Source organism: Macrotis lagotis, chromosome 5 (genome assembly GCF_037893015.1).
Source record: "Macrotis lagotis isolate mMagLag1 chromosome 5, bilby.v1.9.chrom.fasta, whole genome shotgun sequence".
Lineage (NCBI taxonomy): Eukaryota > Metazoa > Chordata > Mammalia > Peramelemorphia > Peramelidae > Macrotis > Macrotis lagotis.
The window spans coordinates 124449857-124467030 of NC_133662.1; positions in this window are offsets into that span (position 1 = coordinate 124449857).

Here is a 17174-nt window from a genome sequence, read left to right on the forward strand (position 1 = left end):
GAAAATGTGTTAAATCTGACCACTCTTCCCCCATGGTCCATCCTCTCCTCCTTAATTCACATCCTCACCCCTTCCCCCTGCCCCACCCTCTTACTCCAGATGTCTATACCCCATTGAATATATATGCTGTTTCCTCTCCCAGCGACCTCTGATGAGAGTGAAGATTCCCTCATTCCCCTTTGCCTTCCCCCCTTCCATATCATTGCAATAGCTCATTGTAATAAAGAAAAATCTTACTATATGCAATATCTTGGCCTATTCCCCCTCTCCATTTTCTTTCTCCCATTATATTTTCCTTGTTTCTATTGACTCCATTTTTACACTATATTTTATCTTCAAATTCAGCTTTCTCCTGTGCTTCATCTATAAAAATCTCCTTCTACCTGCTCTGTTAATTGAGAAGGTTCATATGAGTATTATCAGTCTCATTTTTCTATACAGGAATACATGCAGTTCATCATCATTAAGTCCCTCATATTTTCCCCTTCTCCTCCAATCTCTATGCTTCACCTGAGTCCTGTATTTGAAGATCAAACCTTCTGTTCAGCTCTGGCCATTCCCATAGGAACATTTGAAATTCCCCTGGTTCATTGAAAGTACATCTTTTTTCCCTGGAAGAGGACATTCAGTTTTGCTTTGTAGTTGATTCTTGGTTGCATTCTAAGCTCTTCTGCCTTTTGGAATATTATATTCCAAGCCCTACGAGCTTTTAATGTAGTTGCTACTAAGTCCTGTGAGATCCCAATTGCAGCTCCACAGTATTTGAATTGTGTCCTTCTGGCTGCTTGTAATATTTTCTCTTTGACTTGGGAGTTCTGGAACTTGGCTATAATATTCCTGGGGTTTGCTTTTAAAGAGAAACATAAATAAAAGGTAAATATGTGTTACATCATATGGGATTAATGATAAATTATTTGCTTTGTATTATGAACATATAATGCATATGTCTCTTTTGAATCCTATTATCAGGGATCATAGAAGGAATATAATTAGAGGATATTTGGATGAAACTGTTATATTCATCAGTCTCAAAAAATGTAAAATGAGGAAAAGAATTCTTTGAATTAGGGCAAATTCTTACATATCTGGGCTTTAGAAAAACATATAGATAGAAATATATAACACTCAATAGAGAAATAGAAGGTAGGAAAAGAAGGGAGGAATTAGGGAAATAAAAGAAAGACATAAGGGGGGTCATTAGTTCAAAGCAAACAAAGCTCTAACTAAGGATGCACAAAAATGATGCTAGAAGTTCTTTTTAGAGTGGCAAAGATTTGGAAGTTGATGAGATGTCCTTCACTTAAGTAATGTCTCAATAAGTTATGTCTTATGGGAATGATGAAGATGTTAATTTCAGAAAAATCTAAGAAGATTTTATGAACTATTTATGAGAAGCGAGTAAAACCAGAAAAATGTATACAATTAGTAAATACAAATAATTTTGAAAGATTTAGGAACACTAATCATTGCAATGATCGTTTATTCCCAAGGACTTGATCAATCGTACTACCCACTCAGAATGAAGAGTCACATACACACATATTCCATATTTATATCCATAAATATTCCTGTGTCTATTGATTTGTCTCTTTCCAACTTTCTATGACATGACAAATATGGGATTGTATTTTGCTTTCTATATGTATATAATATTGATTTTATTTTTCTTTCTCCTTTTGGGAGAGTTGTGGGAAGGTGAGAAGTTAGATTTTGGCTGACTAAAAACATTTTAAAAGAGTCTATCCCCTCAGGTAAATTTACAACTTGCTTTAAAAAAATTCCCTGGGGGTGGCTAGGTGATGCAGTAGATAGAGCACCAGCCCTGGAGTCAGGAGTACCTGAGTTCAAATCTGACCTCAGACACTTAATAATTACCTAGCTGTGTGGCCTTGGGCAAGCCACTTAACCCCATTGCCTTGCAAAAACTAAAAAAAAAAAAAAAACCCCAAAAAAGCAAACTTAAAAAATATTTCCTGATCCTAAGAGAATTCAATTTAAAAAAAAATGTCTATGGTTCTTTTACAGATTTTTTTTATTAGAGTTCAAACATATTTTGAACATCATAATTTTTTTCTTCTCAAAGAACTCATGTAGAGAGGCATCTTCTCTTAAGGGTTTTCCTTAACTAATTGTTTGCTTACAAACTTAACCAACTTTTCCTAATATAGAAGTGGTTTAATTTGGTCTCTTGCTTCCTGAATTTTCCCAAGAATTTTTATTAATGATGACAACCACATTTGCATTTCACCTGTTCTGCAGAGGGTTATTTAGTAATGAGGGTTACATATGATACTAAGTCAAAAAAGTGAAATTTACCAAAGAGGTAAGAAGAAAACTTTTCTTTTCCCAGTCTTAAAAATTGCTGTATTTACTTATTTCTCTTGAATATTTTTCCATTGAGATAGATAGTATGTAGTCAGAGTCGAAGCATGTCTCAAACTACACTGAGAGATTTGAGGAAAAATTTGAGGAAACACTGAAATTTTGCTGCAGCTTATGGAATTCACTAAAATTGACTCTGGAATTGATTTGAAAATTGATAATAATGGACTAAGGTTGGAAAGGGAATGACTTAGCTTGAGTACATTTTTATACCCAAATTAAAAAAAAAACTTGGAAAAATAAGCATGAAGCAATAATGGAGAAAGGAGATTATGCTTTAGTGCACATAATTGAAATGTAGTGGGACGATTCTCATAATGATTGTCAAAATTAATAGGTACAGTCTGTGTGGGAGAGAGTGAAAGGGAAGAAGCATGGCACTCTGTGCCAAAAATATTTACTGAGCTATTGAGAGACATTTAGAAATATAAAAGGAGAAAATTGTTTGAGTAAGCACTGTACTTAAAGAAAAATATACCAGCTACTAAGATTGAAGAGGATTATGAAGTTCAATTTTTCCTTGTTGCTGAGTAACACTATCCTCAGAATAGGGAAAGAAGCACCTTGTCTGCTTTCCATCAATTTCCAGGACCCTAATAGAATGAGACAGCTGTTCTCTGCACTGTGTGAAAAGAGAGGCCTAGGTTTAAAAAGAAAAAGGAAAGCATCTAATAGTATTCCTTGGAGAATTCCAAAGTATTTTGCTCTGGTCTCCTTATGGCCAGTGTCTTCTCTCTGTGATTATCTTCAATTTATTCTGTATATAATTTATTTGTTTATAGTCAGTTGCATGTTGTGTCCCTCATCTGACTGGAAGATCCTTGAAATCAGGGATTACTTTCTTTTTCTTTCTCAATTTTTCTTGTCTTTCTTTGACTATTGAATCTCAGCCATGTAGCACATAATAGGTGTTTTACAAATCCTTCTTGACACCTTTCTTGCTTTCCTGAATTGAAGACAGATCAGACTCATTCTTAGGAGCAAGGATGTAATGCCTTTTATATTTGTATTTGTATTTGTATTTGTATAGCAAAACTCAGTTCACTTTCTGTATAAAATCTTCCATGCTTTCCCCTACTACCAGTGCTCCCCTCCAATTTCTTTTTATTTATCCTCTTTATATTTATTCAGTATATACTTATACATGAGAGAGGCAGTGCTGCATAACAGAGAGATCCTGGCAAAGCAAGTAACTTAAAAGTCAGAATTTTAGGTAACTCTCTGACTATTAATTGAAGCATTGATAGACATAATTTTTTCATCTGGGAATACCCTAAACTAATTAAATCACAGGTTTAGCTCTTATCCCTATACTTATATATGGATACATTGTCTTCTCTCATAGGAATGATTTCATTCATTTTGATTGTAGGCTATGCCTAGCAGTGTACCTGACAGATGGCAAACAGTTAGTAAAGTCTTGTTGATTGATAGACAGATCTCTATTTTACTGAATAAATTAAAATTTCTCCAAACAAGTGTAATTCAACAACCCAAGTTGTTATTATTTATGAGTAAAAAGCATTTTATTTTAAATCTTATTCATATTGCTATAATTTATTTTGATATCATCTTTGTTTCTAATATATATCCGACTCTATCCAGGGAGTTTTGCCTTGATAAGAATTTTATTTATTTTTAATTTTTTCTACTTATGACCTTTTATTTTGAGTTGTAAATTCCATACGTGATGTGATATAATTCCATTTGTGATTTTACATTCTGAGTTTTAAATTTCATATGTGATCTGATTTTTTATTGATATTTTATTTTTCCTATTATATTTTTCAACATTCATCCACATATATATTTATATGTTACACAGTTTTCTTTTTCCCACTCCCCTCTCCTCAGGGGTGAAAAGTCAAGTGAACTTTGTATATGTACTTTTGTGTTTAAAAGGTTAGTAATTCTTCTATATCTCATATTATATCTTTCTTCCTTAAGGATATTATTTCTCTCTCATCACATTCAACTTAGATCAATGCATACTATGGGAATGATGTGAAGACTAAGAAACTGCCTTTGGTGGGGGCATGGGGTGGAGGAAAACAAGATTGGGGGAAAATTGTAAAACTCAAAATCAATAAAACCTTTCTAAAATTAAAAAAAATAAAATTCCTTTAAGAAATAAAAAAGTTTACATATTAGTCATTTTCTATATGAGGAATTGGGACAAAGGGAAAAGAAAGAAAACCATGAGATAGGAAAGAGTAACATAAGAGAAATTTTTAAAAAGTGAACATAGTGTTCAGATTCTTTAGTTTATTTTGTTTTGTTTTTCTTCATTTGGGTGTGAATGACATTATAGATAATAGTTCTCCCAGGGTGGTTCTAGCTTTCTGAACTGCTGAGAGGAGATTCAACCATCAAAGCTGATCAACTCACAATGTTGTGGTTAATGTGTACAATGCCCTTTTGGTTTTGTTCCCTGTGCTCAGCATCAGTTCCTGTAATTCCTTCCTTGCTCCTCTAGAGTCCCACCATTCATGGTTTCTTATAGAATAGTACTACTCCAATAACACTCACATACTATCTTATTGAGCTCTGTGAGCAACATAGAATTAAAGTAGCTCAAAGGAAACATGATGCACATAAGTTTAGAATAAACACCCCAGTCACCTGGACTATTTGTGCAAGAGGTGTGAGAGAGCATTCTGAGCTTGTATTGATCCAATCTGTCATAGTCAGAAACTCTGTAATCTGTATCAGATATAGTGTTATCATTTTGGTCTTCTTTCATAGAAGGATAAGAACTAACCATATACCCTTTTCCTCTAAGTATAATCTCTTCAATTGGATTCAACTCTTTAATTATCCTAAGAGAAATACAGTTCTCTAGAGTTAACAGTGTTGGGGGCAGCTAGGTGATGCAGTGGATAGACCACCAGCCCTGGAGTCAGGAGGACCTGAATTCAAATGTGACTACAGGCACTTAATACTTGCTTAGCTCTGTGACCTTGAGCAAGTCATTTAACCCTATTGCCTTGCAAAATTTTTTTAAAAAGTATTAGCAGTGTTATCTTCCCTTGTAAGGGATTATGCATTTTAATGTTCTTGACTAACACTTTTTTTCTCTTTCCATTTACTTTTTTTGTGCATCTCTTGAGTCTTGTTTTTGAAGATCCAATTCTCTGATCACTTCTGGTCTTTTTATCAGGCAATTTTTGGAAGTCCTAAAACTTCCTGACAGAAAATGCTGAATTTTTCAGGGTAGTAAACTCTTGGTTGTAACCCAAAGTCCTTTAGCCTCCAAAATATTGTATTCCAGACCCTCCAATCCTTTAATGATGACACTGAAAAGTCTTGTGTAATTCTATTTTTGATCCATTTGTATTTACATTGCTCTTTTTTGACTGCTTGTAATATTTTCTCCTTTATTTGGAATTCTGAAATTTGGCCATGTTGTTGGAGTTTTTATCCTGGGGTCTCTTTCTGAAGGTGTTCTGTGTATTCTTTCTAAGGCCAATTTGGCTTCTTGATCTAGTATAATGAAACAATTTTTCCTTATAACTTCCTGAAAGATATTTTCCAAGCTCTTTTTCTGATCTAAGTTTCTTGGTAGATCAGTAATTCATAAATTATCACTTTTGGGTCTATTTTCCAGGTTGTTTATTTTTTCTAAAAAGGTACTTTGCAGTTTCTTCCATTTTTTCAGCCTTTTGAGTTGGTTTGATGAAATCTTGTTGTATCAAAGATTCATTAGTTTCTCTTTGTTCAATTTTTAGGGTTTTATTTTCTTCAGTTAGCTTTTGTGTTTTCTTTTCCAGTTGATTAATTTTACATTTTGCTGAATGTATTCCTTTCCAGTTAGTTGATTTGAATTTTAGATGAATTGCATTGATTTTTTGGTTGGTCAATTTTATTTTTTGAAGAGTTGCATTCTTTTTCCACGTGGCTACTTTTACTTTTAAAAGAATTGATTTCATTGGCCAATTTTTCATAATTGTCCTGCATGATTCTCATTTCTTTTTTTTTTCCATTGTTCTTCTTCCCCTCTTCTTTGTTTTTTAAAATTTGTTTTAAGTTATTTTATGAAGTTTTCCATTTCAGTCCAATTATAGACTTGTTTGAAACTTCCCATGTAGATAATTTGTCACGGCTTTATTCTTCTGAGATGGCACCTCTATCTGCACAATAGCTTTCTATAGTTAACTTTTTAAATTTTTGCTCATTTTTATTGTTGAACTCTACTCCTAGGATATAGGGAGTATGATATTGAGCTTTTTGTGCAAGGGCTGACTGATATCTGATCCTTGGCTTATTGTTGGCCAAATTATTGCCTATTATCCCAGGAGTTGGCTACACAGAGGTTTATTTCCTCCTTTATGTCCAGGTTCTGCTTTTGTAGCTATTTGTTCCCATACCAGTTCTGTTTTTGTGTTCATAGGTTTCAGACATTATCTGGGGATGAGACTGTCCCTGCTGACTGCTATCTAACTGCTAGTACCTGTGCTTCTGTCTAGCTACTAGGACCTAGGCTGCACTTGGTTAAAAAGCTTCTGCTTTCTCCCCACTCTCCTGCCTGGCTGGGCTTTACTTTATGTTTCCCTCCCCCCAAAGAGATGGAACTTCACTGAAGATTCTCCACAATATCTACAGTTGACAACTTGTTTTGATCCTTTTTCTTTTGGTGAGTTCTGTAGCTTTCTGTAGGTTTCATTTAACATTGTGTAGGGAAAACCTCCAGGAGCATGCTAGTTTCCTCACTACCATCTTGTTTCCACCCCAGAAGTGATAACAACAATTTTAAAAAGAAAGAAAAAATCAAACTTAGAAAGATTAGTGGAAACATCATGTAAAGAAGTCACAGCAGGAAATACTGCAACAGCTCCCTGAGAGAAAAAAAAATTGGTTAGAAATGTATTTCTGTAGTCAGATTTTCCTAGATATTCTAAACCTCCATTTCTTCCAAGTGTTTATTCTTTCCAGAGAACTGGGTCAATTTCTTGTTATTTTATCTAAAATATTAGATCAATAAAACCTTTTTACTACACTAGTAAAGATGTGAACTAATATTTTTTCCCCTCAGTTCAGCAAAGACACAAGAGAGTTATTTTTTCACAAAGAAAAGAGACTAGATAATAAAGAGTTAAAGTGTAAAAAAGGCAGTACAGATAGATGATTCCCAATGAAATGAGATTATTCCCTTGTTTGAGTTGTGATTTAGGAAAAAATCAATAACAAAGAATAAAGAAGAATAAACTTTGATTCTGTATGACCTTTAAAAGTCAGTTCACAATCTAGGAAAGATATTAGAAGAGAAATCTAACTCCTAATGGGGTGAGTAGAAGTTGGAGAAAGGTACAATGGATTTATGTGAGTAGAAGCACAGGGAGATGCAACTATGAAGACTTTGTTAGCCAACTTTCTTTGTTTTGCCAGGGACAAAGTATGTCAGCATTAAAACTTTACTGCTGAACTATTTACTTTTTCTCCACAGACTTCAGAATCCAAGCTGGTAATATTCTACTTCTTTTTTGTTCCAGAACTACTTCAAAGGATTATGAAAACTTTTTCTCATGGAGTAATGAGAAATTCTTTTAAAGGTTTACTTTGTCTTATATATGTCAAACACTGGTTCTAAAAATGAGAAATGGAAGGCTGAAGTGGAGAAGGTTTCCATGTGAATAGCAATTGAACATGGGTCAGTCAGTTCTGAGAGATAGGCTGAAGAGATTGTTCTGAAGGGATGTATGATAGAGTCCATTGCTTTTAGTCAATTGAAAGGGAGTCAATCTGGTACCATTGTGGTAAGGCAAATGATCCTGGAGAAGCCAGAGGGTACTCTGGGAAGAATTCTCTTTTCTTTGTGAAAGGTAGGGGTACCCTGAAATGTGTTGGCCCCAAAAGAGGGACCTATGCCTTGGAAAACTTCATGGTTCTGGAAACATCTGGTGAGATCGTGGTCTAGGGAGTAGACTGACAGCAGAGCAGTATAGTCCTATGAATGGTAAGCTGACATTCCTATTCTTAAAGCTTTTATCACAACGATAAGTGGTTCAAAACTCAAAGATGGAAATTTGAAGAGAAAGACTGTACTGATGATTAGCTCATTGAAACACTGGTTAGAATGCACCAAGTAGTCACATGATGTCTCCAGATGTCACATAGTGGTGCTTGTTCGAAGTTACTGTTGTGCTGAGGCACCTTAGTCTTATTGAAGGAAGTGAAACCAATTCAAAGCCAAGAGACTCCTAGAGCAGCCAGATCATCTACAAAATTCCTGATCCCCATTAATCAGGTTATGGGGTAGAAGGATTCCAGTGAAGGTAAGTGAGAAGGTGTCAAGGACTGGAGTAGAGTGTGGTCTGCGATCCAGGCCATACCTTAATGGGTACCTGTTTCTGTGTAAATCATGCTCAAAGATTGCTCCACAATAGTTCTACATGAACCCTGAAAATTAATGCAATGCCAGATAAGTACCATGATAACAGAGGGAGTATCCAAAGTACAAGAATGAGACTATGAGACTTGGGAAGAAAATATGCCTGAAATTATCATGTAGAGTTATGCAGGTGCAGAGACTAGAAATGAGTTAGCCTACACAACTTCTGTAGATATAGGATGTGGGAAAGAATGCACAAAATGTATGTGACTAGCCAGAAGGAGAAATTCACAAAAGCCTGCATCTTTGATTAAATTCTTTGTGATTTTTTCCTTTAAATATTCTGACCCCAGGAAAAAATAAATGGATTGCTTCTCCTCAACTTTTCACCAAACCAGCAGGGATGCTGGACAGCCCCCACAAGAAGGATGCCTGTACAACAACATACCCCTAAATATAATAAACATAATTTTGCTACTCATGCCTCTAATCATTAGTTGGTTGGTGTGACTCTCTTTGATAACTGAAGTACTACTAATAGTAGTAGTAGTAGTAGTACTTATAGTGACTACAATTGGGGAAAAAACAACTGGGAGGGAAAGACTTTTAGAGAAGAAAAAAGACATAGACCTTAAACTGAGGTGTTTTGTAAGTAGTGTTGAATATGACTGGGCATTAAGTTTTTTTTTTAGTTTTTTGTAAGGCAAACAGGGTTACATGGCTTGCCCAAGGCCACACAGCTAGGTAATTATTAAGTGTCTGAGACTGTATTTGAACCCAGGTACTCCTGACTCCAGGGCCAGTGCTTTATCCACTATACCACCTACCTGCCCTGGGCATTCATTCTTAAAAAGTGATAAAGGAAACTAGGATATTCTTATATTATTTTTCAGAATAAAAGTGTATTTGTATTTACAAACCCATCTGAATACTGAGTTAGTTGTATGGTGAAGGGAAATTTTTTTTTCCAATTGATATTGTATTTTATTTTTCTAATTACATGTTATGAAAACTATTCAACATTCATCCGCATGCCTATGCATATTTCTAGGTTATATGATTTCCTTCTACCCACCCTTCCTACCTCCCTCCTGTCAACAGTCAAGTGAATGTTATATATGTGAATTTATGTTTAATATATTTACAGATTGGCCATTTTCAGTATGGGGAATTAGGATTAAGGAAAAAGAAAGAAATTCATGATATAGGAAAGAAATACATAAAAAGTGAGTTCAGAATTTATTCAAATTCTATAGTTTTTGTATTGTTTTGTTTTGTTTTTCTTTGGGGATAACATTGTCCATAGCTGGTCTCTCAGAACTGCTGAGAAGAGCTGTATCTATCAATGTTGATCAACTCACAATGTTGTTATTCCTGTTTACAGTATTCTCTTGCTTGTGCTTCCTTCTCTCAGCATCAGTTCCTATAATTCATTACGTGTTTCTCTAAAGTTTGACTATTTATGGTTTCTTAAAGAACAATAGTATTCCATAATGTTCATATAGCATAAGTTGTTCAGCCATTCCCCAATTGATGGGCATCTGTGAGAGGAAATTAGAATGGCTGAATAACTCTGATTAACATTTGACCTCAACATTGCTACACAAAACTGGAATTTTTCAGAAAAAAAAACTTATTAAGAAACTAAAGTCAGGAAGAAGTATTTAATACTTTTCTAAATCTGATATATATGTATATACATATATACATAAATATACATACATATATATATATACATATATATATATATGTATATATATATATATATATATATATATATATATATATAATCTTCAGGAGGAGTTAAGAATTAGTGGCTAGAGGAGACTTCCAGGGTAGAGCCACGATGCCACGATGGCAGAGTGAAGCTAGTATAGTCCCGGAGCTTTTCCCTACCAAAGATAAATGAAGCCTTGGCTCAGATTCAAACCACAGATCCCTTGAAGAAAAAGAGAAGATTCAAAAAGTTCTCAATGGTGGACATTGAGGAGGATCTTCAGGGAAGATCTGTCACTTTGGGGGAAAAGGGGAAGTAAAGCCCAGGAGACCAGAGAGTGGGAAGACTAGATGGAGGATTTTAGTTGCAGTGCAAGCCAGGTCCTGACAGCTTGAAAACAACAGAAGTCTTGCAACTAGATAGCAAGTCAGCAGGGTGGGTCTTAAAGCCAAGCAAAGTCTGAACCCTGGGAACACAGGTATAAAAGACAGTACTAGGTTGGGAACAAACCACTGCTAAGTCAAAAGCTGGACATAGAGGAGAAAACAAACCTCTGCAAAGGAAAGGCCTAGACTACATAAACAACATCTTGGTTAATTACAAGTCAGGGATCAGACCCCAGGCCCAGGGAAAAAAAACTAAAAGCTTAGATCTATACTCCTTGTACCCCAGAAACAGAACTAAAATAGCAAAAATGAGCAAAAAACCTAAACAATCATTCATTATAGAAAACTACTTTATAGACAAAAATAAGAGGTCTAAAGAAGAAATCAGTGAAAAATCACTAACAGGGGAAGTCTCAAAATAGTCTATGATTTGGACTCAAATCTAAAAGCTCATTGAAGAGCTTAAAAAAGAGTTCAAGAACAAAAGAGGAAGAAGAAAAATGAAAAAAAGAAATAAAAATCATGCAGGAAAATTATGAAGAATTGACTAAAGAATTCAATATGTTTAGATAGGAAACATAAAAGATAATTAAAGAAAATACCCTTTAAATTTGAATTGAAGAAACAGAAACCAATGAATCACAAGACTACAAGTTTCCATTAAGGAAAAGAAAAAGGTAGGAAAAATTAGAGAAAATGTAAAGTGTTTTTTAGGGAAAACAAATGACCTAGAAAATAGATCCAGGAGAGACAATCTACAAATCATTGTGGTACAAGAAAGACTAAATCAAAAAAAGAACCTGGAAAACACCATCCAGAAAATTATTAGAGAAAACTGTCCAAATCTGATAGAACAGGAAAACAATAAAAGCATTGAAAGAATCAACAGGGGGCATCTAGGTGCTGTAGTGAATAGATCACTGGCTCTGGAGTCAGGAGTTCAAATCTGGCCTCAGGCACTTAATAATTACCTAGCTCTGTGACCTTGAGCAAGCCACTTAACCTCATTTACTTTCCAAAAACCTAAAAAAAAGAAAGAATCCACAGAACCTCTCTAGAAAGAGACCTGAGATAAAAACTCCAAGGACTGTAATAATCAAATTCCAGAACTCTCAAATAAAGGAGAGAATATTTCAAGCAGCAAAATGAAAACAATTCAAGTACAAAGTAAGCACAATCAGACCCAAATAGGATCCATCAACCTCAACACTGAAGGACTGGAAGACCTGGAATACCATATATTGGAGGGCCAAGGATCTGGGATCACAATCCAGAATTTACTATACTGCAAATTTTATCATATACTATCAGGGAAAAAGATAGATGTTCAGCAAAATAGAGGACTTCCAGAATTTCCTGACACAAAGACCAGCCTGAACAGAGGATTCAGTTGCCAAATACATGCCTGAAGAGTTGTATTAAAAAGGTAAATGAAAAGAGGAACTAAAAAGTAAAACAAAACAAAACAAATTTTATTCAAGACCATCAAATTGCATACAATTCTAAAAGGGAATATAACACTTCTAATTCTTGAGAACTTTACTTCTTTTAGGATAATTAAATAGTCAAATATAATTGGAGAGATTGGACTTAAAGGATATAGGTGTAGTTGGATTCAAGATGACATCACAATGTTTGAGACAAAAAGTCCTGATGGAAAAGCAGGAGTGATAACTTTAATTGCATCTCAGTATCCTTTGCTTTACTTTAATTCTGCTGTGCTGATAAAGCTTAGCACTTTGTTTGATGAGGGCATCATAAACTGGGGGATCCTAAGTCAATATCTCCCATAACTTACAATCATTTGTAAAGTTCCTAAGCAATACCTCTAGAGTCTCCCAGTACTTAGAGCCCTTTAAGAATCTTGTATTTAATTAAAGCAAGGTTTGACTTAATCCATGCTTCACTTAACAAGGCTTTAAGTATGTTGACTGTGGAAGAGTAGGGTGAAGTGTAAGAGAAAATAGGCCTGGGGGGAGGGGTGCAAATAGTTCAAGAAATGATTTAGCTTTAGATGATACTTTGACTCTTCAGGATTGGGTGTCTTCAAAGGGTATTTGAAAAGGGGGTGAGGTAAAAAATGATTATAATTATAATTTGATGGAATTTGAAACAATACAGCTCATCAAGCAATCAATCTGTGATGATATTTTGATAACAATATGAGCTTATCAAACTATCAAACTATGATTCATGAGACCTGATTAATAGTACTTGAGCAATAAATAATGCCAGATAAAGAGTTATAATGATTTATAATTTTATAGCTAAAGAAGGGAGAGTGTGAACACTGAGTAAATTCTATTCAATAGAGTTGGCCTAGAGAAGGACTTCTACTTGGATTTAAAAATCTATCCTAATTGACAAGAAATAGGGAAACAGGGAAAGGGAAAGATAAGGGAAGAAGGGACAGATAAATGAGAAAGTGACGGTTTATGTGAAAATAAAGTGAAAGCTAAATTTTAAAGGAAAAATGGATAGGGAATAAAATTTAAGTGAGGAGGAATAAGAGGAAGGGAAAGAGAAAAATTTAAATGGAGAAAGATATATGAAGGGAAAAACAGAATTAGTAATCTTAACTGTAAATGTGAATAGGATGAACTGTACCATAAAACAGAAGCAGATAGCCAAGTGGATTCCTAAAACATGTTGTTTCCATGAAACACATATGAAGTAGAGAGATACACACAGGGTAGAGGTAAAAGAATGGAACAAAATATAATATGCCTTAGCTAAAGAAAAAAATAATCAGGGGTAATTTTCCTGATCTTAGATAAAGTAAAAGAAATCTCATTAAAAAGATAAGGAAGGAAACTACCTCTTCGAAAAGTCACCATTGGTAATGAAGATATAGTATTACTAAACATGTATGTGCCTACTGGTATAGCATCCAAATTCCTTGAGGAAAAGCTGAGTGAATTACAAGGAGACACAGAGAGCAAAACATTAATAATGGGGGATCTCAACCTCCCTCTTTTAGAACTAGATAAATCTAACCACAAAATAAACAAGAAGGAAATTAAGGTCAATAAAATCTCAGAAAACTTAGATATGATAGAACTATGGAGAAAATTTAATGGCGATAAAAAAGAATATACCTTTTTTTCGGCAGTTCACAGCAGCACCTGTATCAAAATTGAGCTTGTACTAGAGCACAGAAACTTTATAATCAAATGGAGAAAGGCAGAAATAATTAATACACACTTCTCAGATAATGATGTAATAGGAATGACATGTAATAAATGGTCATGGAAAGATGTGCCAAAAACTAATTGGAAACTAAATAACTTAATCTTAAATAATGGATGGGTCAAACTGCAAAGAATAGAAATAATCAATAATTACATCCAAGAAAATGTTACTAAGGAGACCTCATAGCAAAATTTATGGGATGCAACAAAGGCAGTTTTGAGGGAAACCTTTATATCTCTAAATGCTTATATGAATAAAATATAGAGAAAGAGGAGATCAATGAATTGGTTATGGTACTTACAAAAGTTATGAAAAAAACAAATTAAAAATTCCCAATTAAATACCAAATTAGAAATTCTGAAAATCAATGGAGAGATTAATAAAATTGAATGCAAGAAAACCATTGAACTCATAAATAAAACTAAGAGCTGGTTTTATGAAATAGAAAGTGAAATATACAAATCTTTGATTAATGTGATTTTATAAATAAAAATAACAAAATTATCAGTATTGAAAACAAAAAGGATGAACTAACCACCAATGCAGAGGAAATAAAAGAGATAATTCAAAGCTACTTTTCCAAAGTGGATGCCAATAAATTGGATAACCTGAGGGAAATGAATAAATATTTACAAAAAATACACACTGCCCAGATTACCAGAAGTTGAAATAAAATACTTAAATGACCCCATTTCAAAAAAAATGAAATTGAAGAAACCAAAAGTAAACTTCCTAAGAAAATGTCTCCAGGTCCAGATGGATTTACAAGTGAATGTGTATCAAATATTTATGGAACAATTAATTCCTACTCTACATAAATTATTTTTTAAAAAAAGGAGTTCTGCCAAATTTCTTTTATGATACCAACATGGTGCTGCTACCTAAATCAGGAAGAACAAAAACAGACAAAGAAAATTATAAAACAATCTCCCTAATTAATATTGATGCAAAAATTTTAAATAAAATTTTAGCAATGAGACTTCAGCAAGTGATTACTAGGATCATGCACCATGATCAGGTAGGATTTATACCAGGTAAGCAGGGATGGTTCAACATTAGGAAAACACTCAATATAACTAAACATATCAATAGCAAAACCTACAGAAATCATATAATTATCTCAACAGATGCTGAAAAAGCCTTTGTTAAAATACAACATCTATTTCTATTAAAAACACTAGAGAGTTTAGGAATAAATGGAATTTTCCTTAAAATAATAAATAGTATCTATATAAAACATCAACAAATATTATTTGTATTGGGAATAAACTCAGAGCACTTCCCATAAAATCAGGGGTAAAACAAGGATGCCCATTATCACCATTACTATTCAATATAGTATTAGAAATGCTAGCTTTAGTATTAAGCAACGAAAAAGAAATTGGAGGAATCACAATTGGAAATGAAGAAGCATAGCTTTTACTCTTTGCAGATGATAGGATGGTATACCTAGAGAACCTGAGAAAATCATTTAAAAAACTCCTTGAATGTGCAGCAAGGTAGCTCAGTGAATAGAGCACCAGTCCTGGAGTCAGGAGGACCTGAGTTCAAATCTGACCTCACATACTTAATAATTGCCAGCTGTGTGACCTTGGGCAAGTCACTCCGAACCCCATTGCCTTAAATAAATAAAATTAAAAAAAACTCAACTCCTTGAAACAATTAACAAATTCAACAAAGTAGCAGGATATAAAATAAACCCACATAAATCAACAGCATTTCTATATATGAGTAACAAACCCCAAGAACAAGAGATAGAAAGAGAAATTCATTCAACATAACTATAGACAGCTTTAAATACTTGGGAATCTACCTCCCAAGACAAAACCAGAAACTGTATGAATGCAATTATAAAGCATTTCTTACCCAAATAAAATCAGATCTATATTATTGGAAAAAATGTCAATTGTTCATTTTTAGACCAAGCTAATATAATAAAAATGACAATATATTAAATTACTTATTCAGTGCCATACCAATCAAGCTTCCAAATAACTACGTTACTGAGCTAGAAAACATAGTAACAAATTTCATCTGGAGCAGCAAAAAGTCAAGAATAGGGTGGCTAGGTGGTACAGTGGATAGAGCACTAGCCCTAGAGTCAGGAGTACTTGAGCTCAAATCTGGCCTCAGACCCTGAATAATTAACTAGCTGTGTGACCTTGGGCAAGCCACTTACCCCACTGCCTTGCAAAAAAAAAAAGTCAAGAAAAGCAAGGGAACTGATGAAAAAAGCTTTAAAGGAAGGTGGCCTAGCTCTAACAGATCTAAAACTATACTGTAAAGTGGCAGTCATCAAAACTGCCTGGTATTGGTTAAGAAATAGAATAATGGATCAGTGGATCAGGATAGGTTCAAAACACACTGCAGTAAATGACCACATCAATCTATTATTTGACAAACCCAAAGATATCGCTTCTGGGATAAGAACCCATTATTTGACAACAATTGTTGGGAAAACTGGAAAATGGTATAGCAAAAACTAGGCACAGACCTACATCTTACACCCTATACCAAAATAAGGTCAAAATGTATTTAGACATAAAAAGGCGACACCATAGATAAAGGGGAAAGGGGATAAATGTATAATCAAACAAGAAACATAGTGCATTATAAACTGCAAAATGAATTAGTTTGACTATTTTAAATAAAAATTTTTGCACTAATCAATACTGACAAAATTAGAAGGAAAGCAGAAAGGTGGAAAACAATTTTCACAACTGGAGTTCTGATAAAGGTCTCATTTCTAAAATATATAGACAATTGCATCAAATTTACAAGGTTACAAGTCATTCCCCAATTGATAAATAGTCAAAGTATATGAATAGATAGCTTTCAAATGAAGAAATTAAAGCTATATAAAATTATATGAAAAATGCTCCAAGTCATTATTGATTAGAGAAATGCAAATTAAAACAACTATGACATAGCACCTCACACTATCAGAATGGCTAAGATTAGAAAAAGTGTAAGTGATCAATGTTGGAGAGATTGTGGGAGAATTGAGACAGTGATGCATTGCTAGTAGAATTGTGAATGGACCCAGCCATTCTGGAGAGGAAAACGGAACTATACCCAAAGAGCAATAAAATTGTTCATTCCTTTTAACCCAGCAATTCCAATTCTAGACCTATAACGAGAAGAAATTACTTATTCAGTGCCATACCAA